Source organism: Arvicola amphibius, chromosome X (genome assembly GCF_903992535.2).
Source record: "Arvicola amphibius chromosome X, mArvAmp1.2, whole genome shotgun sequence".
Taxonomy (NCBI): Eukaryota; Metazoa; Chordata; class Mammalia; order Rodentia; family Cricetidae; genus Arvicola; species Arvicola amphibius.
The window spans coordinates 30855767-30881806 of NC_052065.1; the positions used below are offsets into that span (position 1 = coordinate 30855767).

Sequence of the window (26040 nt, forward strand, 5' to 3'; positions counted from 1 at the left end):
GTGTTACTCCTGTACATATTTTAAATTTTCTAAAATGAAATAATATGTAGAAAAAGGTATGTTTTTCCACTTCATACCATATGGTAGGCAAGTTCTAAAATGGTCCCTAGATTGATGCACACACACACAACCTTCTTTCAGTTATTAAATCAAACTATAGTCTATACAGTGTTATGCCAGAGTTTTGCAGGGGGATTAAATTCTTAAATAAGTGATCTTAACTCAGAACTATGGTAGTTTGAAGAGACTTCCAACTTTTAATGAGAATGTAGAAGCTAACAACTTGATACCAACTTTGTGAGCTTCTTGGTGGATAAATTCTATACCTTTTACCAGACATCTGAGAGTGACAGTAATTGAGTTGGTGATGGTTATCTGTCTTCAGCTGTCAAATTAGTGGAAATCTGTCGTTTTTAGAGACAATGTATACAATAAATAAAATAAGCAATACTAGTTGTGAAAACGAAAGCTTCTCCAATTTTTAAATTAAATTTAGAAAATTATACTCATGACTATGGGGTCCAGGAAGGATTCTCAAAATACAAGACTCCTACAAAGCAACAGGGAAAAAGCAAACAAATTCACAAACAAAATACAAATTTGTAATTCAAAGAGGAAGAAGATGTCCAATGTGAGTATCCACTACAGAAAAAAATGGAATGAATTGTTAACTGTACGCCATCAAAAGGCAATAACTAAGAATTCAGACACTATGGAGTTGGGGTAGAGGGACTAAAACTGTTCTCGCCCTACTGATGAGAGTGGAAAACTCATCCAAGCATTTTGGAAAACAATATGTAATACCAAGTAAAATTGAAGTGATGTGTATCCTCTCTTCTAGCTATTATACAAATAGAAATATTTCTAGGAAAAAAAAAATCATCATACACATCAAACCCAGGAAAACATACATATGGAGAATGATCCTTGTAGCTGTGCTTTTGGTTTTGAAGGAGTATGTTAAGTATACAGCAAGCAGGAATAAGAATAAATCAGTAAGCAGCAGAAGACAGAAAAGCATCAGATCAGACCTTCACAACATCTGGCAGAAGAACTAACTGAAGCCCTGGGACCAAAATGCCCTCTCACCTATAAGAGCATCCCGACAGAAGGTTTTCTCCTGGTCAATACTTCTGCCTAGCCATTAACACAATAGACATACTTTCCCCTCACGGGTAAACAGTAGCTTTTGCTTTGGAGGGTAACTGGGCATGATTTCCTTTAAGCTCTGACAACCTACTCTCCTTCTGTACTCAAGGATATAGTATCATCCGATTGAGCTCTTCTATTGTTCTCCTTCCCATTTCTTACAGGAAATGTCTTTGGACAAGGGATTTTAGAAGACACTTTAAGATAAACATGCTTAAAGCTAGATCAAGGGCTAAACCTGCCTCCAGTGCCAGTGTCTCGGTGAACCTATTCTATAATATGGAGCTGCAGGCAGGCCTGCTTTTCATCCCACTCAGCTCCCGCATAGCTAGCTTAGCCCCAGAAATAACAACACACAAACTGTATTCATTTAAACACTGCCTGGCCCATTAGTTTCAGCCTCTTATTGGATAATTCTCACATCTTGCTTTAACCCATATTTAATAATTTGTGTAACACCACGAGTGAAAGATTCAGCATATCTGACCTGGTGGCTGGCTTCATGGCGACTGTCTCAGAGAGGAGAGGCATGGCATCTGCCCGAGGCATCTGCCTCACTACCCAGCATCCTGTTCTGTCTCCTCCGCCCACCTAAGGGCTGGTCTATCAAATGGGCCAAGACAGTTTTCTTTATTAACCAATGAAATTAACTCAAACAGAAGACCCTCCCATATCAAACCTAAACATCATGGGACAATTTGCCTACACAATAAATGCTGCACTACCCATTATCATCCTCATAACATTATTACTGTGAAACCAACAACCTGGGTGTCTATTGACATGGAAAGAAAGGTAATTGAACTGTGTTTTTGTTTGTGGGTTTTTTTCTCTTTGGTACCTATCACCCAGCTCCCAAATAGATATTTAGAGATTTATGGTTACTTATGAATGTTTGGCCTTAGCTTGACTTATTTCTAGCCAGCTTTTCTAACTTAATTATCTGTTTTCTTTTTAACTACATTTGCTTTGACTTTTTTGTTTTTTTACCTTTCTTTATTCTATATATTTTTCTTACTTACTTCATGGCTGGCTATGTGGATGGCCCTGGTGTCCTCTTCTCCTTTTCTCCCTCCTTGCTCTGTACTCTAAAGTTCTCTTCCTATTTATTCTCTCTGCATGCCAGCCTCACCTATTTTTCTCTTCTGCCTTGCTATTTGGCCATTCAGCTCTTTATTAGATCAATCAGGTGTTTTAGGCAGGTGAAGTAACACAGATTTACAGAGTTAAACATATGCAGCACATCTTTGCATCATTAAAACAAATATTCCGCAGCATAAACAAATGTAATACATCTTAAACTGATATTCCACAACATTGAAGCAACATTGAAGTTTTCTTTTGCATCTGTTATCAGTATGGTTTTTTGAATCTTGATGGTCAAACCATCCACAAATCTATCAGTGAAGCACTCCAATTGGAAATGAATGGCTAATTTCTCCAGTTCTAAGGGTTATCTGTGATTCACTCAATTGTTGTCATCTATAGGATAAAGAAAAAGATATTGTTACTCACTGTGGCTTCTGTTGATGACCTGCTGAGCCCACAGGATCAACAGTGTCAAATATACGTAGAAATGGACTTCCATCAAGGATGAAATAAATGACTTGCTAAAGTAAGCTGGAAATTGCTGAACCAAGAGAGAATGTGGATAATCCAAGTGATAGGAGTGACTGCTTTGAAACTACTGAGAAGGGAATCCTCTTTTTAAGTTTTTCATTATTTTATTTTATGTGTATAAGTGTTTTGTGTGTATGTCTGTTTTTGTGCCACATGCATGCCTAACGCCTGAGGAGGCCAGAAGAGTGAATAAAATCCCCTGGAACTGGACATACTGGCAGTTGTGAACCGCCATGTACATTTTGAGTATTGAATCTAGGGTCCTCTACAAGAGAAAGAAGTGTTTTTAACTGCTGAGCCGTCTCACCAACTTTGAGAATCCTCTTTATATTGTTGCTTTGTGTATGTATCTGAGTGAGTGTATATGTGTGTGTGCACACACACACCTGTGACACACACACATGTATAACGGTTCTCCTATGCCTGTCAGAGAACAACTTATTTTCCTCTTCCACCATGTGTCCCAGGAAGTCTAGTACAGATCTTCAGGGTTGGAGGCCTTCAGGTTGAAAACTAGCACTTCTTCCCATTGATCCATCTCTCTAGACTTGAAATCCTCTTTTGAACGGAACCTCCTTGTCCACATGAGAATTAATTTCACTTAGTGAAACTGAGACAAGCACAATTCAAAACGGAGACAAGCACAACTCAACATACTGACACCTCCAAACATTAAAAGTCATTTTTTTGTAGTTTTAAATACACCTAGCTTTGAAAATGACCTCCAAATTCTATCATTTTCTTTTTTGTTTTATACACACTTCTGTCTCAGATGGGAATACTCTGAGTAAGATACAAGGCTAGCTTTAAAAATATGAGACAACCTCAAAAAGTCCCTTCATGTACAGATTTAGCGAAATGTTTACAGAATTGATTATTTTGTCCTTTTTGTGTTCTTAAAAGCAGTACTTCTCGCCAGGCGGTGGTGGCGCATGCCTTTAATCCAAGTACTTGGGAGACAGAGGCAGGTAGATCTCTGTGAGTTCAAGGACAGCCTGGTCTACAAGAGCTAGTTCCAGGACAGCCTCAAAAGTTACAGAGAAATCCGGTCTCGAAAAACCAATAGATAGATAGATAGATAGACAGACAGACAGACAGACAGACAGACAGACAGATAGATAGATAGATAGATAGATAGATAGATAAAAGGCAGTATTTCTCAAGCTTTTAAAATATTAATTCCAGATTCCAGGCATATTTTATTTGTTGTGATGGTTAATCTTGATTGTCAACTTGACTGGATTTAGAATTGCCTAGGAGACAACTTGCTGAGTCTGTATATAAGTGTTTCTAGAAAGATTTAAATGAAGCAAGAAAACCAGCCCTGAACATGAGTGTCACCAATCCATGGGCTGAGGTTCTAGACTTATTAAGAAGGAGAAAGGAGCAGAAAGTCAGGACTAATTTCTCTGTGCTTCCTGTTTGTAGACACATGTGTCCAGATACCTCATGCTCTTGCCACCATGACTACCTCTCCAGAAAGAAGCATACCCTCAAGCAGTGACCAGCATAAACCACTTCATCAAGTTGCTGTTCTCAGGTGTTTTGCAGCAGGGATTTATCAGGGAGAACACTTTGGACGTAACCATACACTGTATTATTTATAATTATGTTTCTTGGATATTATCTGACATCTCCTATTATAAGAATTGACTACAATGAGCTAAGATACATTCTTCCATATTTGTTGATAAATATTTGCAATGGAGTGGTATTTAAAATTCTAATAATATATTTTCCTAAAATATTCCAATTGCCAGGTTATGTTTGAGATGCTGCAAGTGTATGTGAGTCAGAGTTTAATTAATAATTTTATGAATAATCATCATATAATTACCCAGATTTATCAGCACTTTAAATTTAATGAAAAATTTTTTGACAGAAGTTTTATATGAATATGGAAGTGGATATTTTTTCTTCTTTGCTCAGCTTGATTATTTGACACAGGATTCAGTGGTAATTTGAATAAGAATGACCCCCATGAAAAAATATATCACACAATATATTATGATCATGGTTCCCTCCTCCCAGAGCCTCCCCATCTCTCCAGGTACCCAGCTCCATACCCTTTATTTATCTTTCTTTTAAGAAAACAAACAAAGGAAAACAAACCAGAATAAATAAAAAGAAAAATACAAGAAATGCACACAAAAATTATAAAAACACGGAATCAGGAAGCATAATATACAAGCAAAGTACTACTAAAACAAAACAAAAATGCCCAGACAGAGCAATTTTGCAATGGTTGTTCTGTCTCTTTAAGAGACAAGCCATGCCTACTCCCTCCCCCATCTGCTGAGACAGGCTGATCTTCAGCTTCTGGCTTGAGCTCTCTCTTTTTCCATCTTCCTCTCGGAGAGGCAGCTTTTGCCTCTCTCCCCACTTCTCCACTTCCCTTTTCCCTATCTCTCTCTCCTCTTTCCCCCCTCTCTTTCTCTCTCTCTCCCCCCTCCCACTTTTCTTTCCCCTCCATAACCCACCTAATAAATGTCCAACTTTATTCTACATGATGTGCCTATCTGTCTCTCTCACCCGCCGCCTGTCATTGCCGGGGACCAGTCACCTTCCCTGCTGTGTGGTCTCTGGGACTGGCTGCTTTTGTGTCCCCAGCAGTCCCAAAGACTCGCAGCATCTGTGCCTCCCACCCACCACCTGCCCATAACACTTACTGGGGACCTGCCTTCCACTATATTGCTGGGGACCAGCCACCTTGGTTTGTGGACATGCAACGTGGCCTCGAACCTGCAGTAAGCTGCCAAGGACCCTCAGCAAATCCATTACATTTGGTGCCATGACTCAGATAGGCTTTCCTGCCCCAAACCTCTATCCCAGGGTCAGGATCCTAAACCAGGTATTTTTTTTCCACAACCACATGTTCCATATGCCTGAGCAAGATTTCTACAATATGATTTATACTCATACCACCGGCCTTAATTGGTAAGTTTACCCCATTCTGCTATGGTTGCTTCCCTCAGTTTAAACTGTGTTTGGAATGGCCTGAGGCCAATCCACCCATGACTGAGGGCCCAGGGTCCCTTAGATCATTCTTTCTCTCTTTTTTTCTTTTTCTTTTCTTTTTTTCCCTCACTGTAAAAGGCCGCTCAGAGTAGCCTCTGGTCTCTCTGGCTTCTGAGTCACCCAACCGGATCCAGCCAGGCCCTAGTACCCCACCCGAAGTCAGGGGATGCCCGGATCACAGGTCCTGCAGTATTCACGGCAATTTGCACCCTGCCTATAGGGGGAGGCGTCCCCATTATAGGCCTTGTGGTGTCACGGTTTTGTGGATTTTCACAATTTCAGATGTGGGTAGCAAGGCATCCAGGTCTGTCCCCCCTGAGGTGGAAGACTTTTGGAGGCACCAAAACCCTAGGCCTTAGCTCTTACCCTCACTCCATCGGTGTCCCACCAGCTCCACTTTTATGGGAGGTTTCTGACTACTGTCTGTTGGAGCTTTCTAACTACTGCCAGTGCACAGGGAAATGGACCCTACCATGGTTACTGCTGCCAACAAATTAGTTGGATCCATGAGGCAGCTTTTTTCAATCCCAGCTTGTGGCATGGTGTGACTTTTTCAATTTCAGTCTTTTGCTCCCTGCTACAGCTTGTGGCATGGCGACTTGTGGCATGGAGGCTCAGCAACAGGGTGGATCACGCCTCTGGGTCTCTCTTATTATTAAGCTTAAAATCCCTGCAGCTCAAAAATTGTGGCTTTTCCATCTCTTATTGAGCTTAAAAACCCTACAGCTCAAAAATTGTGGCTTTTTTTTCATATAACATGCGACTGCTGCCATTTTGACTCAGGTCATGTGACCTTACCAACATCTTAACTGAAGTCAGGTGACTTCACTTCCATCTTACATAAGTGGCTTTTTTCATGCAGCAGGTGACTGCTACCATTTTGACTGAGGTCATGTGACTTCACCACCATCTTAGCCAAAGTCAAATGACTTCACCGCCATCTTAACTGAGTAGCTTTTCCATACAACATGTGGCTGCTGCCATTTTGACTAGGGTTAGGTGACTAGCCACCATCTTGGCTGAGAGCCAGGTCAGGTGACCAAGTTCCACCATCTTTACTGAGATATTACCTGCCTGGTTCCCCAGTGTTAACTTTATTGCATGGGTGACCTTACCACCATCTTAACTGAGATCCAGGTCAGATGACCAAGTTCTCCCATCTTTACTGAAGTATGCCCTGTCTTGTCCCCCAGTTTACGTACATTTTTTTCACTAAATTCCTCTTGTTGACTCTGTTGCATGTGTTTTGCGCAGTGGCATGTCTTTGGTAGAGCTCACCAAGAGCATCCACTTTGCCCAATTCCTGTTCACTCTCTCTGTGTGTGATCATACATGTAACTTAAATGCACCTATGGTTAATGTCATAATTTCTCATTGCATCTCATTTCAGACTACAAAAACAATAAGTCTCATGTTTTAAACTGGTATGCACTTTTAAGTCTCTTAGAAAATACTTTATATTTAATCCAATCCTCATTTAAGATATATTAAGCTGTTCTCTACTATTGTCAGTTCTGCCATTAACCTTCCATTGGAAGCAGTAAGTGTAAATCTTACCTGTTAAGTTGAGAGCCAGTGCAGTCAAGCTCAGACCCAGCTCTCCAGGCAGATTCTACACTGGTGTTATATTTGATAAACAGCCCTCAGCTGCTCAGAGATCTAAGAAATATGGCATTTAAATATTTAATTATTAAAAAACTTTTAATACTCCTGGCAGCAGCACTCTACTTCTTCCAAAGAAGACAGAAGACAAATAGGCACACAACAATGTACACCTGTAATTTGCTTCAACTGCCAAGCACTAACCACTAAGCAAAACTGCCTTTCATCTAAACTGAAGATCTCCTGACGTGGGCAGAATCACTGGAATCGACAGCCTAGCTGTTCAGGTCAAGGTAGGCTTGTCTTCCTACAGATTTCTTAGCCCACAGGATCTTCTGGAGACTGGAGGCCCTACACTAAACAGCAAGAGGCAAATGCAACCTCCAGCAACCATGGAGGACCCTGAGGAGTAGCTCTGGGTGCCAACCAAGTAAGTTCTCTGTTATTTTTTAATCTGTAACTCAAGTACAAATTTCATCCTTCTCAAAGATCTCTGATGCAGTTTGACAGCTAAGAGGTTTTGTCAGCTTACAAGGACAACCTCACTAAACAAATTTCAGATCAAATTTCTCTCTCATGATGCCTTTCTTAGTCTTAAAAATACTTTTCATTGTACAAAATTTTATCATAGTCATTATACAATGTATGTGTCTAAAACTTCTGTTTTCACAAACCCAAAGAATTCTTGTGAGTTCCAGGAAGCCGAATTGAAGGATCTACCTTAAACAGGTCAGATACACCCCCCTCAATTCCCTAGTCCTAATAATTTTTTTCTTAATTTAACTTTGTTCTTTGCTCTGCCAATACCTTAACCAGGTATAAGAGACACCAGACATTTCTATGCCACAAACACCGAACAGAAGCAAAGAGATCAGCTATGCCAGGATGTGGCCAGCACTCAGCCTTCTCAGGTTCACCCCTCAAAGATGATGCCCACAAATAAGCAGGAAGAAGTCTTCAGATTCTGCCTCCCCAATTCCTTTAACCTATGGTGCCTAACCTCCTGCCTTTTTATTATAAAAAAGAGATGGGAATGTAATGGTTGTTCTGTCTCTTTAAGAGACAAGCCATGCCCACTCCTTCCCCCATCTGCTGAGGCAGACTGATCTTCAGCTTCTGGCCTGAGATCTCTCTTTTTCTGTCTTCCTTTCTGGAGAGGCAGCTTCTGCCTCTCTCCCCACTTCTCCACTTCCCCTTTCCCTGTTTCTCTCTCCTCTTCTCCCCTCTCTCTCTCTCTCTCTCTCTCTCTCTCTCTCTCTCTCTCTCTCTCCCTCTTCTTTCCTTTTTCTTCCCCTCCATAACACACCTAATAAATGTCCAACTTTACATGATGTGCGTACCTGTCTCTCTCGCCCACCACCTATCCGCTTGTTGCCACCAGGAACCAGCGACCTTCCCTGCTGCATGGTCTCTGAGACTGGCTGCTTTTGGGTCCCCAGTAGTCCCAGAGACTCACAGCATCTGTGCCTCCCACCCACCACCTGCTCACACTGCTTGCTGGGGACCAGCCAGCCGCCACATGGCTGGGGACCAACCATTTTGGTTTGTGGCCCTGCAGCGTGGTCTCGACCCTGCAGCAAGCTGCCAGGGACCCTCAGCAAATCCATTACAAATATGAGACAAAAAGTTTACAAAAATATGAAGTTTCAAAAGCACACACCATGCCCAGTTCTTATTGACCCAGTGCCACACCTTGTAGTGATGAGGCGAGCAGGTCTGCCCGGCTCCCATATGGCTAGCTTAACCCAAAATAACTATGCGGAAACTGTATTCATTTAAACACTGCCTGGCCCATTATTTCTAGCCTCATATTGGCTAACTCTCACACCCATTTCCATTAAATCTGTGTAGCACCATGAAGCTGTGGCTTACTGGTAAAGATCCTAACCTACGTCCGTCTCGGGCTGGAGATTCATGGCTTCTGCCTGACTCTGCTTTCTTTCCCCCAGCATTCTGTTCTGTCTTCCCTGCCTACCTATGTTCTGACCTATCAGGCCAAGCAGTTTTCTTTATTAATTAACCAATGAAAGCAACAAATAGATAGAAGACCCTCCTACATCAACACCTCCCTGCCTGCTGCCAAGGTATCTGTCATGATGGGCATAGACTCTAACCCTCTGGAACTATAATCCCTGATAAACTCCCCAAAAGTTGCCTTGGACAGGGTGTCTCTTCTCAGTAATAGAAAAGCAACTAAGACTATTTCCCTGAGAAGGTGGGTAGACACTTGAGAAGTATGTGGGATGTGGCAAGTCCCTTATCCTGCACCTGGCTCTGCGTGAAGGGCCCACCCTAAGTACCTGTCTATATCTCCAAATGCAGATGCATTCCCAGTTACTGCTGTTTCTGAAGCTGAAACATAAGTGCCCCAAGTCAGTCATTAGGGACAGAGGGGTAGGAGAGTGATGGAAGACAATAACTGGCCTATCAAGTGTCAGGCAGAAGTAAATGCTGAAATCCTAGAGTGGGGGCATCTACAATTGGGAAGGGCTCAAGATAAGCAATTAGGAGCTATCATATAAAATTAAAAGAAGAGCTGAATTCAATGTTTATTTGAGTTCTAGAATCTCCACCCTCTGGGATTTCAGAGAAGGACCTGAACTCTCCTCTGGGAGGCTTGTATAGTGTTTTGAAAAAAATGGCACCCAAAGGGAGTAGCTATTAGGAGGTGTGACCTTGTCAGAGGAAGTGTGCCACTGTGGGGGTAGGCTTTGAGGTCCCTTTTGACCTTTTGCTCAAACTTCCCACAGTGTGACTTTTCTGTTGTCTGCAAGATATAGCAATCTCTGCTCTAGCACCACCCACCATGACGATTATGGGCTGAACCTTTGAAAATGTAAGTGAGCCATCCCAGTTAATTATTTCCTTTGTAAGAGTTGCTGTGGTCAAGGTGTCTCTTCAGAGCAATAAAAATATAGCTAAAACAGTTTGCCTAATTTGAACTGAGAAGATCTGTTTTTGAAACAGGGTTTCACTGTGTGTCCCTGGCTATCCTGGAATTGCTCTGTAGACTAGGCTGGCTTCAAACTCATAGAGATCTGCCTACCTCTGCTTCCTGAGTGATGAGATTAAAGGTATGTGCTGCCGCCACCGCCTGGTTGGGATTTTTGCTTAGTCTGCACTGGGAAGATCTACTTGGTTTTTTTCTCTGTGAGACTTGGGAGGAGCCTTTGTACCTCCTGGGTGAGCAACATTCTAGGACCACACAGTGTGTTCTAGGAAGATGCAGATAAGGCACAAGTTGTTTACTTCCTACTGCTCAGGCAATTGGGAAGCTGAAGATGAATAGAGGCAGGGCTTAGGGGCCAGCTCTGTTTTGGAAACCTGACATAATAAACCACTTGAGATCCTAGACCAGGGCCAGGAAACCTATAAGGGTTAGGTAGTTAGGGCAAAAGAGTCCCCAAAGAGCACATGGAGAGCTTTTGGAGGCATGTCACCCAAGCTTAGTAATAATACCTGGCTTGACAATATTTACAGTAACAACAATTTGTATATATGTATATGGTGGCCACAATCATGAGGAGGTGGGTCTGTGACAAGATTTATCATCTTCTGACTGTGATTCTTTCTCTAGGTCTGAGTTGCTAGTCCCTCTGTTACAGTCCTGTCTGCAAGTCATACTGGGGCATTTGTGAGAGCTCCCAGGCAGCAGTTCAAAGGAGAAGCCAGAAGGAAGGAGAAGCTCAGACAGCAAAGTTATCACTCTGCCCGTGGGCAAGAGAGCTTACTCAGCAAGTCAGACTGAATAAACAAGACAAGATAACATTCTACAGGGAGCCTTCATACACTGACTGCCAGCTGTCTGCTGCCGGGTCTGGTGGGAAATAATCTGCACTGTGCAAGCACATGTGGTCATGGTATTAATGAGGCCTCAAGAGCTCAGAAGTGATGCCAGGAGCTGGAACAGGCCTCTGGGTGGAGGAGGTTCTGAGAAGAGTCCGGAGAAGCGGCCAAGCCAAGCACTATCAGTGATGAAATATAATGCAAATAGATGAACAGTGTGGGATGACCAGCCTGTTTATGGACTCAGAGGTAAGCGTGGGCCAGAAATGGTTGACATGAGAGATTGGAAGTTTTCCTATCAGAGGGACAAGAGGAAAAGTTGAGAAGATTATATATAATTTATAGCCTCACCAAATCCCCAATCTGAATCACTGATCTTGTCAGTGTTTGAAACTCAACCAGGGCCAATTGAATGAGTATTTGATGTAATCATAACTGATCTGGCCAGATTAATCCAGATTACTCAGTGAATGATCCAGTCATCACTTGATTCTATTTGAAGGCTGATTCAGTCAAGAGCTGATCTATTTTATTCTCTGCTTGGTACAAATAGGGACTCAATTTAGGACTTCATCCAATCAGTATTTGAACCATTCAATGCTAGATTCAAATGGTTGCTAATAAAATCAGGGGTTTGAGTGTCTCAGCAACTAACCTAATGAGCTATCTATCTTTGCTTGTTAGTTTTTGGACAACTTGAAATGAGCTAGATTTATCAGGAAAGCAAGAACTGTGATTGAGAAAATGCTTTTATCAGATTGCTTATATTAATGAAAGATGTGGAAGGGCTCAACCCACTGTGGGCAATGCCACCCCTGGGCAGGTGATAGTGGATACAAAAGCAGTCTGACCAAGCCATGGAGAGCAAGCCTGCAAGTATTATTCTGCATTGGTCTCTACTTTACTTCTGGGCCCTGTTTGAGTTCCTGCCTTGGACTATAATCAAAACATGTAAGCCAAACAAACCCTTTCCTTCCAAGCTACTTTTGATCATATTCTTTATTATTTATAGTCTATTGATGTGATCAGCAATAGACATATACAATATAATAGAAATATAAAATAGCAAAAGAAAAGTACAATACTATCTGTGGTTGATGGAATGAGGGATTAATTTACCAAAGATTGATTCAATCGAGGGTCAGTATAAAGATCTTGGGCTGTAGCTTAGTTGGTAGAGTACTGGTCTACCATGTACAAGGCCTTGAATTCAATCCCTAGTACCTCATAAACCAGGAATGGTGACTCATGTCTTTGATCCTGACACTAGGGAAGTAGAAATGGCAGGCTTGGGGGTTCAAGATTCTCCTGATTTAAGAGCAAAGCCAGCCTGGAATCCATGAGATCAGGTCTCCCTTTTAAAAAAGTCAGTGCCACCAAGTGGTGGCAAAACACTCCTTTAATCCCAGCATTTGGGAGGCAGAAGCAGGCAGATCTCTATGTGTTCGAGGCCAGCCTTGTCTATAGACTGAGTTCCAGGACAGCCAGAGCAATTACACAGAGAAACCACTCTTAAAAAGAATAAAAACCAAAATCAAGAAAATCTCTTCATTTCTCCTTTCCTGCCTCCCCAACACCTCTTCATTCATCCCGGTGGCATTGGGAGCTCATTGTATCACACAGCGGACCTTTTGCTCTATCGGCTTTACTTGTAAATATTCCTTGTAGTGAGTCACTGGTCTGGTTCAAGACCTCCGGTTTCTGGTCCACTATCATCACTGGATTTTCACCGGAACTCCTCTGGGATATCCTGTAGCCGTCCCTAGTCTTGGAGGTCTTGTGAATATTGTTCCAGTCCCTTCAGTAGCTATAGCAGGTCCTAGATGGAGTAGATTCTAGGGTGCGTCAACCCCAGGCCCAGCTGGGTGGTAGCTGAGCTGGTCATTCTGGGCCACGGGGGTCACCTGCCTCAGGTGAGGGGGAGGAATCAGCTCCCCTATGCTCATGTCTTCAGGGTTAGTTCACCCTTACTTGTGGTGAGGGGTGGGGCCGACTCTCCCGAGCACAGGAGCCAGCTCTCTTGTGAGGGTCAGGACTAGCTCTCTTGTTGCCATATCCAGTGAGAGGCATGGCCAGCTTTCTCAGGGCCAGAGATGAGTGGATCTGGCTCAGCATGTCTCTTTGATTTCATCTCACATGGTTCCTAAGGCCCCCTGAAGAGACACCGGCCGCAGAAATCAACACAGACCCCAACTGCAGCTGGACCTTGGACACCAGACATGGTCTTAGGCAGCAGCTTGGGCCTGGTTGACATCCTGACTCTGGGTGGAAGCACTGTCCACTCGGGTCAGGACAGTTCTGACAGTAGTATGGCTCCCAGACACCACCAAGGCCTCAGGTTGCAGCCCCAACTCTAGGCTTCTATGTGATATTTGGCGGCAATATGGGGACTCGGAATTCAACAGACTCAAGCAGAAGTAGACCTATAAACCTAGACATTGTCCTCAGCAGCAGTTGGATCTGGATGTCACCATTGCTCCAGGTGGCAGTGCAGACCATTCAGATGGGCACAGGCCCCAGCAACAGTGTGTGGCCCTCAGACATCAACATGGCCCCAGACCTTAGACATCTGTAAGGCCTTTGATGGTAACAGGAGCCTCGGACATCAGCATAGACCCTGGGTGTAGTAAGGCCATGGCTCTCAGTTGCAGCTCTGGCCCAGACATCACCATGGCATTGAGTAGTCACGCAGGCCACTCAGATCTCCATGCATCATGGCCCTTGGACACCAATGTGGACTCAGTTGACTGACTTGACCCTGGGTGTCCTCATGGCCTTTGGTGGCAACAGGAGCCACATACATCAATCCAGACCCTGGCCACTATAGGTCCACAGACCCAGGCATGGCTCTGGGCAGCAGCTTGGGCCCAGATGACACCATGGTCCCAGGAGACAGTATGGGCCCCCAAGATGTCTGTGGCTCCTGTTGCAGCATGGGCTTCAGACTCCAACAATGTCACATACTGTGGCCCATATCCCAGGTCTCTGTTTAGGCCATAGTGGCAACCTGGTCCACAGACTGACCACAGAACCAGACGTCCTTAGGCAGCAGCTCAGCAGCTAGGACTGTCGACATCCTAGTTCCAGGTGGTAGCCCCAGCCACTCAGATCAGGATGGCTCAGCAGCAGCATGGCCCGCCCCGCCCCAGACATGAACAAGGTCCTAGGGTATGGCCCAGACCCCAAGCTTCATGTGGCCTTTGGTGGCAACATGGACCACAGACTTCAGCACAGACCTGGGCTGCAGTAGAATCACAGACCCAGACATGGTCCTTGGCATCAGCCTGGGTCTGGATGTCATCATGGCCCCAGGTGGTGGTAAAGATCACCCAGGTCAGCAGGGCCCAAGCCACAGAATGGCTTCTGTACTCCAACATGACCTCAGGTAGAGGTCCAGATCACTAGAATCAGCATGGCCCTCAGTGGCAACAGGAGCCACAGACATCAACACAGACCCTGCCTGCTGTAGGACCAGGGACCCAGACATGGCACTTGGCAGTAGCCCAGCTCAGCCATCATCATGGCTCTGGGTGGCAAGCAAACCTCCTCCACCAGTCTACTCCTCACTGTCTTCATTTCGTCCATTCTGTCTCTTTTCACAGCACACGAACCATTCATTCTGCTTCTCTTTTCCTCCCATTTTCCCACCACATATTTGCTCATCATAATGGGGCCCACCAGCCTGGCACTGCACACCCTCGCTTGGTTTGGGCAGAACTGCATCAGGGTGGACATGGATTTCCTTGAGGACCTCAGCTAACTAGCCTCCATCTTAGCAAATGTAGCAAATCTTGAATTGGTCCAACAATAGCTAACTCAACCTGAAGGCTGACCCACCATATTTAGATTCTAATCTTATAGGATCTAATCTAATCTTATCTAATATAAGCAGCAACTTCAACTTCATGGGTGATCCAATTAATGGGCAATCAATTTATTAGATAGTTTACTGGAGATTATTTTGTATCATATCCATAGAATTTGAGGGATTTTTTTAATCTTTATATATAAATTAAAATGTAGAATGAGAGTATGATACTGTTGATTAATGAAAATTTTACATATATTTCTATCAGGAGAGAGCAATTTTTGTAGTTCAGCATTTTATTTTGGTGGAATTTTAAGATTTCAATAGACATATATTACAGAAATTCAATTAAGCTAATTAACATGTCCATCACCTCAACAACCTGACATTAATTTTAAATATGTTTAAATTAATTTAAAATGTTTCCATTTTCTCCCACTATTTCAACCTACTTAAGTATTGTATAAAAATGAAAATGGAAGTTTTTATGTACATAAATTTTCATACAATCCTGATTATTATAGAAAAAATTAGGGAGTATTCACTGTTCATCTTAAAATCCAAAGCACTTATCAACAACTACATGAAGTACACCACAAAACTGCTGAAATTAATATTTCATGCATTAATGTTTTTGTAATTACTGGCAAATCTGAGATTATTTTAAACATCATATTCATTCCCTACCCTTTGATTTAATTTCTCAGTATTTCTTTAGGCTCATTACTTGACTGTCTTTGAGTTAAATATTTTATTGCTCTACTTTTCTCAATATAAGCTTGTTATAATCTATGATTATAATCATGATTATATCAAGACTAGAAATGATTAAATCATGACTACTTTGTGTACTGTAAAACAAATACCAATTTTATCACTTTCCCCAAATGCTAATACTATCTTAGAACATTTTAACTCTAGTTTTATTTTTCTTGACTTCTGTATTATCATTGTCATGGTTTTTCTGTTTTGGTTTGTGTGTTTTTCTTTGTTTGTTTGAGATAAGGTCACTAGGGTGGTCTGGCTGTAGGGAAACTTTTGTGTAGATCAGGCTGGCCTCAAACACACAGATATCCACTTTCCTCTGCTTCCCAAGCACTAGGATTAAAGGAGTGCATCACCATGCTCAGCTCCTTGTTATGAATTGTAATTCTTTGTATATTTTCATCTCCATGCATCATTCCCTGTTCCTAGTATTACCTCACTTATAATTTTAACCTACATATTCTGTTTTCTGTTTCTCTTCAGTCCTTCCTTCCTCCCTTCCAGTTTTCATCTAGAATTATTTGCTTTTGAAATTAAGAAATCACCATTTTCCTAGTTTTAACTCAGTTTTTTTTTTCTTTTTCATGAGTGGTAAGTCAATTAAACTTTCTGGGTATTGAAGGAGCAATAAACATAAAATTAATTAGTTAGTTATTTAAGAATCAATTATCATTGAAAGAATAAAATCATAAATAAAACTTCATCAACTGAAAAGCTACTGTAAAGCAAAGGACTCAGTCAACAAGTCAAAATGACAGCCTACAGAATGGGAAAAGATCTTCACTAACCCCATATCACACAGAGGTCTGACCTCCAAAATATACAAAGAACTCAAGAAATTGGACATCAAAAGAACAAATAATCCAATAAAAAATAATGGAGTACAGACCTAAACAGAGAACTCTCAACAGAGGAATCTAAGATGGCTGAAAGACACTTAAGGAAATGTTCAACAGCCTTAGTCATCGAGAAATGCAAATCAAAACAACTCTGAGATTCCATCTTACACCTGAAAGAATGGCCAAGATCAAAAACACTGATGACAACTTATGCTGGAGAGGTTGTAGGGTAAAGGAAACACTCCTGAATTGCAGGTGGGAACGCGAGCTGGTACAACCCCTTTGAATGGCAGTGTGGCGATTTCTCAGAAAATCAGGAAACACCCTTCTTCAAGACCCAGTAATACCACTTTTGGGTATATATCCAAAGGATGCTCAATTGTGCCAAAAAGGGCTCAACTATGTTCATAGCAGCTTTGTTTGTCCTAGCCAGAACCTGGAAACAACCTAAATGACCAAACAATGGATAAGGAAAATGTGATACATTTACACACAATGGAGTACTACACAGCAGAAAAAAATAATGACATCTTGAATTTTGCAGGAAAATGGATGGAACTAGAAAACATTATTTTGAGTGAGGTAACCCCGACACAGAAAGACAATTTTCACATGTACTCACTCATAGGTGATTTTTAAACATAAAGCAAAGAAAACAAGCCTACAAACCAAAATCCCAGAGAACTTAGACAACAATAAGGATACTAAGAGAGACTCACATAGATCTAATCTACATAGGAAGTAGAAAGTAGAAAAAGACAAGATCTCCTCAGTAAACTGGGAGCACAGGGACCTTGGGGGAGGATTGAAGGGGAAGGGAAGAGGCAGAGAGGGGATCAGAGAAAAATGTATAGCTCAATAAATATCAATTATAAATAAAATCAGTAAATAAATAAATATTCAGAGGCTTATTATTACTTATAAAAATAAAACTTCATCAACTGTTTTATTCTAACTGTACAGAAATTCACTCAGATATGAAGGGGGACTGAACAAATGTTTTCAAGCCTTTCTTAAGCAAACTGTGTGATGTTTTTATATTTTAGTTAAATAAAATGACTTTGTTTTATAAAAGTAAAAAAAACTCATGCTTTAATTTTTTTCCAACTCTGAACCTCACACACACTAGGCAAGAACTCTACCATAAGCGGTATCATCAGTCCCAGAATTTGCTTTCTTATTTCAAAGCTGCTAACAAAATTTTGGGTTCAATATTCCTTCTGCCTATAACATTCTAGTCTGACAGATTTGTCATTCTTATTTTATTTTGGAGAATGAGTCTTGTTGTGTGGCTCAGGCTGACCTTGAACTTGTTATCCCCCTTCTTTGGCCTCTCTAGTACTAGGGTTTCAGGAGGATCCTACCACACCAGGCTTGATGAGAGATTTCTCTCCTGGAATGCTGAATGAGAAATATTTTGAGAGAACACATAATACAAGAAAATGGAAGCTGACATATCAACATAAATAAACCAAGACAAAAGTATACTGTGGAGCACCCTTATTAAACTGCTGAAAGAAAAAAAAAGTAGATTCAATAATCTACCTTTTACTCTTATCATATCTATATTCACCCTTTTTTCTTTTCAGAGTAGAATCAATAATCTATCCTTTTATTCTCTCATATTTATATCCCACCTTTTTTTCTTTTCAAAACAAGAACCCTGAATGTAATCTTCTTTATATTTTTTCCCAACCACTATCAATAACAACTTGTAATCAATACCTCTAAACATTTGGCAAATATTCATAACCCATTGAATAACTAAAAACCACCCACCTCTCGGGAATGTGGACATTGTGTTCTCAAATTTAATTTTTGCTGTCTGGGGTTGGATCCTGAAAATAAAATTTTGAGTTAATTTTCAAAAAAAAAAAAACCAGTCATTGAAGTCCATACATCTTAGAAAAGAGAATACTGAGAGAACAATAAGGAATTCACTGAATTCGAGATGTGTTGGGTAAGGACTACTGCCACAGAAGAGAAGACAAATAAACCTTGGGTCCTTGTCAGTTACCCATTAAAAACAAAATATGGATTTTTTTCTGCTACTATTGTAATTTCTCAAGCTTTGTCATAAAACATCACATTCGGCCATAGGAAAAGGCTGTTTACATGCTCAGAACTCCTTAGGTTGAAGATGACTGACCACACAATACCAAAGAAAAACCTAAATAAATGCTACTGGTTTTTTTACTTAAAAAAGTCATTAATTTTAGAGGCTAACAGCTAAGCAGTACATCATTCACATCCCACCTCTGATACGTGGGATGATAACAGTTGCTTAGCTTATTGAGTCGAAACTTGAGATGACTCAGAGTAAAGGCACCTGCTACCAAGCCTGATGACATGAGTTCTATCCCCATTATCCACATGGTGTGGTGCGGGACAACTGTCTATATGCTTTAAATAAATGTTGATTGGCCAGTAGCCAGATAGGAAGTATAGGCGGGACAACCAGACATGAAGTAAAGGTGAGTCAATGAGAACAGGAGAATCCTGGGAAGGAGGAAGCCCATTCCTCCCCAGTCCTGCCCAGACACAGGAGAAGGAAGATGTGACCTGCCCCACCAAAAAAGGTAATGAGCCATTTGGCTAACATAGATAAAAATAATGGGTTAATATAAGTTATAAGAGTTAATAAGAAGCCCGAGCTAATGGGCCAATCAGTTTATGATTAATGTAGACCTCTGTGTGATTTCTTTGGGACTAAACAGCTGTAGGACCTAGTGGGAGGACAGAAACCAGTCAGGACAGAAACCTCAGTCAACAATGGTGAAAAAAAAAAACTCACTCCTACATGTTTTCTTCCAACCTCCACTTGTGCATGTCCATATACATAAACACACATAAAATAAATACAAATGTAATCTTAAAAATATGAAGGCTGTTTTTCTTTAAACATGACCTTTCATTCCAGTTTACATCCACTTGATATCTGACTAAAAAGGGCAAAAGGTTTGGCATCTCTGATTTCATCTTATATCTGTCCTTTTTGCTTTCTTAACTTATAAGTCACACTCTACTCTGTCCATCATCTATAAATGCTCTGCCCATGACTGTAATACAGGGTTGACTCACCCTACTGCCCATTGTTGCAGGTACACGTTTCATCTACCTCACCTTTGTGCTGTCACAGCAGCTCAACTCAAGTATGGAAAGTTCTTTGCTCCACACTGAACCATGAGGGCCAGATGTTTATGCAAAATTATGATAACTGGAAGAGAACTAGCTTGAAGAGAAAATCAGCAGTTTCTAGGTTAAGTTGCCAGCCTGTTGGCACTAACCTTAAGGCCAAAATGCTTGTGCACCAGCAGAAAAACACCTTTACAAACTGTACCCATCGACAACAAATAGCTTACCAAACTAGCTCTCCAGAAAAAGCTCAATCAAAGCTTGTTGCTTCTTTTGGTGGGAGCAGCCTGCTGCCCTCTTTGAACAGTCTGAGTTCTCTTTTGCTCATGAGCTAAAGTCCCAATAAAGGAACCTAGCCAGCCGCTTGATCTCATTTCTACTGTTTCATGCAATATGATCCTGTCACCTGGGTCACTTGCACCAAAGCATCTGTCTCCCACATGCTTCTGTACTTCTTACCAAATCTTGGAAGTTAATGAAAGGACTTGGAGGGAGAAACTGGTACCCAGGATCTGAAAAGATGAGTTTCTAAAGTAAAATTTCCCCCTAGTCCCACGGGGTTGGGGATCCTTGCCATGACACTCTCCATTTATTTCTCTCCACCAGCCACACCTACGTTTCTCTAGTTTTATGGTTTTGGAGAGGTAAAATAAAAAGGTTATTGTGGATGCCATTATTCTGCCATTTACCACTGCATTGCTCAGACTTTTCATTGCTATATCAAATACCTAAGAGAAATTGTTTAAAAGAGGGAGGTTAATTTTGGCCAAGAGTTTCATAGATTTTAGTCCAGGCTCCATTAATACAAGTATGTGGCAAGTTAGCACATCATGGTGGAAGGGCATGGTGGGGCAGAGCTGCTCATCTGGTAGCCATACTTCCTACCATGATGGTCAGGGACCCACCCTCTGAAGTTGTAAGCCCCCATTAAATTCTTCCTTTTAAAAGCTGCCTTTGTCACGGTGTTTTGTTAGCAATAGAAAAGCAACTAAACACTGAAGCAGAATTAAGCTTACTTCCCTTATAGTTGATTTTTTCAGACTATTTTATCAAAGCAACAGAATAGAAATTAAGACACATGAAATGAAATTATTAAAAACTACATTTGTACTGAACAGATACAGTTTTCTTTTCTTGTCATTATTTCCTAACAATGCAGTATGGTAACTATTTGCATGGAAGTTACAGTGTATTAGTTATTACAATTAATCTGGCAGTGATTAAAAGCATATGAGAGGAAGAGTGTATAGGTTCTCTGCAAACACAGTGGCACTTTCATGAAGAAGCCAGTCCTCCCCCTGCTAGGTAAAGTTGTTTGTTTAGCATTCAGGAGACAGAAGCAAGTGAATCTCTGAGTATGAGGCCAGCCTGCTCCACATAGCCAGTCAGGGCTACATAGCAAGACTCTGTCTCAGAAAAAGCAAAAAAAAAATGTAAATTTAATACAGACTTAACATTAGTTAAATAGAAAATGAAACAATAGGTGGCCTAGTCCACATTCTGGTTTGAAGCAGTTCAACACTGTGGTCTAGACTATTTCTTTCAATTAGAATCTGAGCAGTTCCTATAGCCTAACACTGCTGTATGTACAAAAACACCTCAATATGAAATAATTTATATAGATTAGCCAGGACTGCATTTTGCTGTCATATCTAGAAAAGGGCAGATGTTGTGAGAGATGGATAGCTCCTTACGCTTTTCACTGATGTGAAAATTTAGTCATTAACCTATAAAATTTACCCCTCAACTAAATTCTGCATGGGCTTTGCCATTGAGTTAAATCCAGCCATATTACATACCAAGCACTATATGAACAATTGAGTTTGAGTAAATTTAAAAATAAGGTAAACCAGTGGTTCTTAACCTGTGGGTCCCAAACCTCTATCACCAAAAATATTTACATTATGATATTCACAACAGTATCAAAATAATGATTATGAAGTAGCAATAAAAATAATTTATGGTTATGGTCATCACATGAGGAATTGTATTAAAGAGTCACAGCATTAGGAAGGTTGAGAGCCACTGCTCTAGAAGGAGCAGATAGCAAATGTTTTAGGCTTCACCGTCCATATGTAAGAAGCTATGACAACCTTCAGATCTGCTGTTGCTCCCCAAAAGTAGCCCTAGACAATATGTAAACAAATGGGCAGTGTGGCATGGCTTTAAGAAAACATATTACAAAAATATACATAAGGATGAATCTGACCTATGAGCAGTAGTTTACCAAGCCCTGACTAAAGATACCAGAACATAACATGTTGTATATACTAAACTAGTATGGAGTTCTTCACTACATTAAGAAGTCCTCTCATACCAGGCATGGTGACACACCTGTAACCCTAGCACTCAGGAGACAAAGGCAGTGGATACCAAGTTTGAGAGCTCTAGACAAGTCTCAGCTACCTAATGAGACACCATCTCAAAAACAAACAAAAAACAGGAAAGCCCTTTCATGCTGGCCATGGTGGTGTATATCTGTGATCTCAGCACTCCAGAGGCTGAAGCAGAAAGACTGTAAATTCAAGCCAGCCTGGGCTACAGAATGTAACTATGTCTCAAGCATACACCCCTTTGATCCTTCATAATGCACATCCCATATTCCAGCTCTGCATACTTCCTCCTGGATTTGTCACACACTAGGCCAACGTTCACAGAATGCCAGTGTGACTGGAAGGATTCCTGATCAGGGCTTTTGGTTAGTCTCCTAACACGCAATAAACCTGTGTCTAAATTGCCTCAAAATGACAAGAATTTGATGATCCAGTAAGAGCTACAAGAAAGATTGATCCAAAATTGCCTTAATGGTCCATGCTGCCCTCCAAATAAAATTGCTTTTTTTTATATATAACCTCAATATGTTGCTGCTATTCAGACCAATTTCTTCTTGGCCTGTCTTCTTCTGGAAGAAAAAACATTCAGTTCCTTCAATATTACCCTCCTCACAACAATTCACTCACAAAGCTGGCCTGGGATAATTCAAACTCCAGTGGATACCAGCAGCACATCCCTTGCACAGCCCTTTAGAATCATCAGCATTTTCCTAGAGACAGTAATGTCTCACCATGTCATTTGTAATCCATGGTGCCTCTCTTAGTCAGCATTATCCCAATCCTTTCCCCTCCCTGCCACACTTCGCATAGATCAGTATTTTAAAAAATCAGAGCTCTGGTTTGTAGAGTGCTTGGCTAGCATGCACAAAGACCTAGGTTTGATCCCCAGCATTCAGGAAAACGCACCATGGTGGCTCAAGGCTTTGAAAGCAAAAAGACCAGAAGTTCAAGGTCATCCTCAGATACAGAGAAAACTGAACACAAGCCCAGACTACATGAGACTCTATGACAAGAAAAAAAAGAGAAAGAAATAGAAGGAGTGGGCAAAGATTAAATAGCCATGACAGTGGGTAAAAAGTGACTTCAAAATAATTTATCACATCTAACCATTTCTGTAAACTCCTATGGAGAGCAAAATGCACAAGGAAGTATAAGAGGTGACTTGCGGTTGGCATCTCATAGGTGTGTCACAGATGAGTCCCTCTAAGCCTGGCAGCAGTGGGCTTACTGTGGGCTTTTCTGCGGTGCTCTATAACATGCCTCCTTTACATGTGTCCTAGGAGTGATAGCTAGTCATGTTTATGCAGTCAGATGTTTCTATAAAGAATGTCCACAAAAGGCACTAATCATATCAGACCTCGACCTCTTTCTTTCTTTTGGTTTTCTGGCTTTGTTGTTTTCTTAACACATGGACCTCATTGTGTAGACCAAGTTGACCAAAAACTCACAGAGATCTGCCTGCCTCTGCCTCCTGAGTTCTGGGATTAAGGTGTGCACCACCAGGCCTGGCAAACATTGTCGCTTGCTACTGTCACATTTGAGTTGCAGGGGTGGGAATGGAAGCTAAAGCCTGACATCTGCATGGCAACCACTCTACCTCCAAGCCACACCTCCAGTTCTTTTCCATTCCATAGAACTCTGCAGAGTGAGGGGAGAGGGGTGGTAGACAATTCTAAACATATGGTCTCTGAAATTTGTTTATTTCTTAATAAATACTCATATTCAAATCTAATTTATTTACAGTGATCCAGTGAGAACACTTGCCTACATTCTAAACACACACACACACACACACACACACAGAGAGAGAGAGAGAGAGAGAGAGAGAGAGAGAGAGAGAGAGAGAGAAAATCTATAGATCTATGTCTATACCCTGATTACTACCTCAGAAAGGAAAATGACCAAATATGCCTATAGGCAGTAGCTGGGAATGAATCAATTGAATTCATCACTTAGACTAGGGAAAAAAAACAAAAAACAAAATCTGTGGGTGCATGGCATGACTGCTCAGTAATATCTGAGATGAATCATTTCCAGCCAGGATGAACAAGCCATCGAGTTCATTTGCCATACCTCTTGGATGTACCCTCCCTATTCTCATAACAATACCATGTACCCTAACTCCACTCATCAGAAGACAGTGATTGGCTGAGAGCAGAAGGTTCTACTATTCGGATCAGATTGTCTCTTAAGGTTAATTTTTGGTACATTTGCATTATGTCTCTTAACAACAAATGTCAGATTCCTCAGAGCCCACAACATACTGTAGCAACTGCCAAAGCTCAGAGCTCATCTGCAAGGCTGAAGGAAACCTAGGCAGCTGGGTCTGAAGAGCCTGGAATAGTCTTTGATGTTGATGCCTCCACTAAAGTGTGGTTCTTTCAGGAAAAGATGACTGAAAGCAATAGCAAAATAACACTACACTTCTGCTAGATATGGTGGGTCCTGAAGTGTTTTGAGCCAGAGGGCCATTGCCCTGCTACCTCAAGGGAGATGTTCCCAAACAAAGAGCTGAACACACTCCCCATATACAGTCAACCCTTTTTGACAAGGAACTTCTCAAATTCTGGGCAGGAAAATAGGTTTTTCCCCCCACAAGGTCTCACATAGCCCAGCCTGGCATCAAACTATGGATATGCATCTATGGATAACTTTGAAATTTTGATCCTCCTGCCTCCACCTCTCCAGTGCTTGGAGATCAGTTAAACCACCAGTTGTGTGCAGTGTTGAGGATCAAATTTAAACCCAGGATTTTATGAACATGAGACAGGCGCTCTACCAACTGAACCATACCGCCAGCCCTAGGAAAGAAATTCTTGACTGTGTTATCAGTGAAGTAAAATCCTCTCTGCTCTAGTTCTAAAACCTTTCGACGTTCCAATTCTCTATCTTTCTGACCTACAACCCTCCCCCAATCCCAGCTATGTGCCAAACACTAAAAACTATTTGCAGCCCTCCCCACTATGTTTCTAAGTAAGGACTATTATTTCTCTTACACAGAAGACACCGAGTGTTGCACATATTGACAAAGCCATTTAGCAGAAGAGCCAAATTAGAACGATGCTCTGAAAGTCACTCTTCCTCTCTAAACCAGCCAGCAATTTCCATATGACCTTGAATCCAGAATAAATGGCAGGATTCTGGCCCTCCAATTTATACTTAACATATCTGGTTCTGTTTATCACAGGTGGGAGATAGCCAGAAATTTACCTGTGATTGAGCTGGCAAAGGGGCAAAGGAGTCAAAGAATGGCTGGGTTGTTGTTAGTCATAAAAACATTCTTACCAAAAAAGATTGTAGCCACTTCAAAGCTTCAGAGGAGTAGGTTTCCTTTCATTAGTCTTGGCTGCTCTAGATATCGTGGAGCCTCTTTCTGGGAAGCTGATAACATGCTCATCTTGTTTGGACAGGTGGTATCATGGGTACACACACAGAACAAACTTCACTGGCTTGTATACATAAGCCCCATGTCCTTTTCTATATGTGCGCTATACTTCAGTGTTTGAAAAGGTATGCTAAAGCACATGCAGATAGTTCCTGTGCAGACAAAGAGACCCCTGGACTCTCGGAGCACGTGGTGGAACAGGCGACAGATGGGTCTGGATGCATGGAAAGCTGGTGATAATTTTTGTTAGGGGTGCTCTTTGATAAGATCAAGACTTCTGCCCTGTATATCTTCTTGTGTCTGGTGAAGGTTTATCAAATGATCGATTTAATTATCTATTAAATAATTATTTAACCCTAGTTAATAACTAATTTCAAGGAAAAAGGAACACAAAACCAGACTGACAAGATGGCTCAGTCAGCAAAGGCACTTGCTGCCAAGCCTAGAGACCTTGAGTTTGATTCCTAGAGCCTTGGTGGTAGAAAGAACCTCCTCCCACAAGTTGTCTTCTCATCCCCACATAGGAACTGTGGCATGCATAAGTAAGTAAGTCAATAGATAAATAAATAATCGGTATAAAAATATTTTAAAAATCACAAG

The 26040-nt window shown here is 41.4% G+C and overlaps 1 long non-coding RNA gene across 1 annotated transcript in view; it reads right to left on the reverse strand.

Annotated features, from left to right (window-relative positions):
• LOC119805327 overlaps positions 1-25446 on the reverse strand; it is a 101397-nt gene extending 75951 nt beyond the window's left edge. The window contains exon 1 of the long non-coding RNA XR_005283886.1: positions 25341-25446. This is a non-coding gene — a long non-coding RNA (uncharacterized LOC119805327). The remainder of the gene's footprint in view (positions 1-25340) is intronic.
• Between the last annotated feature and the right edge of the window lie 594 nt (positions 25447-26040).